The sequence below is a fragment of the Nicotiana tabacum genome, chromosome 1 (assembly GCF_000715075.1).
Source record: "Nicotiana tabacum cultivar K326 chromosome 1, ASM71507v2, whole genome shotgun sequence".
NCBI lineage: Eukaryota > Viridiplantae > Streptophyta > Magnoliopsida > Solanales > Solanaceae > Nicotiana > Nicotiana tabacum.
The window spans coordinates 43,488,350-43,490,910 of record NC_134080.1 but is presented as its reverse complement, the minus strand read 5'-3'; positions in this window follow the sequence as shown (position 1 = coordinate 43,490,910).

Sequence of the window (2,561 nt, the reverse complement as noted above, 5' to 3'; positions counted from 1 at the left end):
TTAATAGGAAATTAAAAAATCACCCTAACAAGCCACCCTGGATCCTCATCTCGGAATCAGGTAAAAGTCACAAAATATGAACACCCATTCACTCACGAGCTCACTCGTACCAAAATTATCCAAATCCGATATCAAAATCTCAATCAAAACCCAAAATCTTAGTTGATGAATTTCTTCCCATTTTTTTCAAAATTTTAACCCAAATCTAAAATTAAAATACAGAATTAATAATATTTTAGTGGGATATAACCAAAATCAAGTGTAGAATCATTACCCAATCGATGTCTCTGAAAATCTCTCAAAATCTCATCCTAATCTGAGCTCTCAAACTCAAGTTTTGATAAAAATGGCCAAACCATCATTTTTGAAATGTTTAATACTACCCAGGCGTCCCTTCTTCGCGAACGCGGCAGACCTCTCGCGTTCGCGAAGAGCAACTTACTCCAGCCCAGATTTCCTTCATCGCGAACGCAATGCCATTATCATGAACGCGAAGGTCACTCAACTCAACCCTACGCGAGCTCGAGACCAAAATCGTGAACGCATATGCAAAAGGGCCTAGGGACCCAGCTGGCCAGTTCCTTTACGCGAACGCGGGACCTCCATCGCGAAGGCATAGGCCAACTACCCCAGTGCTTCAGGAATGAGGGGGGCCTCTTCGCGAACGCGAAGCACAAAATCTCACCTGCAACAAATTCCTCTTCGCGAACGCGGGACTCCCTTCGCGAACGCGAAGAAGGAAATTAGAACTAAAGAACACCAGAAATTTGCAATCTTTCCTAAGTCCAAAATGATCCGTTAACCACCCGATATCAACCCGAGGCCCTCGGGACCTCAACCAAACATAACTACCATTCCTAAAATACCATACGAACTTAGTTGAGCCCTCAAAATACCTCAAACAACAACAAAAAACACACGAATCACCCTCAAACTTAATGAACTTGAAACTTCAAATTTCTACAACTGATGCCAAAAACTACCAAACCACGTCCGATTGACCTCAAATTTTGCACGCAAGTCATATTCAATATTACGGACCTACTTCAGCTTCTGAAATCAGAATCGAACCCTGATATCAAAAGGTCCACTTCCGGTCAAAATCTCCAAAAATTTGACTTTCGTTATTTCAAGCCTAAATCAGCTACAGACCTCCAAAACACAGTTCGGACACGCCCCTAAGTCCAAAATCACCCAACGAAACTGACGAAACTCCATTTCGGAGTCGTCTTCACACAATTCCGCCTACGGTCAAAAATCCTAAGACTCTTCCGTTTAGGGACTAAGTGTCCCAAGACATTCTGAAACAAAAAACAAAACCTCCCGACAAGTCACATAAGTAGAAACAGATACGGGAGGAGCAGTAAATAGGGAATCGGGGGTATAACTCTCAAAACGACTGGTCGGATCGTTACATATAGTCTAACTAGATTTACTTAAATGATTTAGAAACAAAATGCGAATTATTAAGATATAAAATATTTTTTTTGGTTAAGAAGATATAAAATATTTAGTAAGTACATTAATGTATATTAGTTATAAATTATTAGTGTACGTACTTTACGCGTGTGTTACACGTGCGTATCGCGTCAATCAATAAATAATATATACAACATGTACCCAGTAAGTATCTAATCTAACCTCGAAGAAGTAGTGACGAGGGGGCGACTTCGACACTTACTAGTGGGCAATATACATAATATACAAGATTATCTAATTGGCATGAAAATCAACATTAATAATGAAATAAGAGGCAATAATTAAATAACCATTTATCAAATCACAATTAAAAGTCCTCAAATATCACATAATAACCTCAACAAGTACGGGCTTAACATGCATTACAAATCCTCATGTCATGACAGACATATCAAGTGAAATCGGACTATGAATGACAACACACGCGAGTTACGCCAAGGTTGTACAACCCGATCCATAATATTTGTGTACATACACTACCAAGGTCGTATGGTCCGATTTATGGATGCATTCAATATGTATATATATAACCAAGGCGTTCGGCCCAATCCACGGGAATAGGGAAACTTTTCGGACTTCAAATTTCACATATACAACTCCGAGGTAAACCCATGAAAGGATACAATTTTCATCAATAATTAAACATTTTCGCCAACTCCTAAGTAATGAAGTTCGGTTTAACATAATCTTTAACCAAGTTTTTACTTATTAATACAAGTAATTACTCTAGCAAGTTGAGTCCAAATAATACAAGTAATAGCATAATAAAGGCCTATGTCTACCTGGACATAACATGAATTCTAGCTACGCACGGACTCTCATCACTTCCTGTGTACGTAGCACCCACAAATAGCAGCAAAAAGCAATTTAAACACATATGGGGTAAATTTCCTCTTATAAGGTTAGGCAAGAGACTTACCTTGTTTCCAAGTTCACTTTTCGGTCCACAAATCACTCTAAAAGCCTGAAGTCGGTACCGAACTATCACAACCCAATACCCACTATAGGTTGTGATGGCGCCCAACATCACCATTGGGCAAGCCAACGGTGAACTATCAACTTTTAACTGTGCATTTTATTAC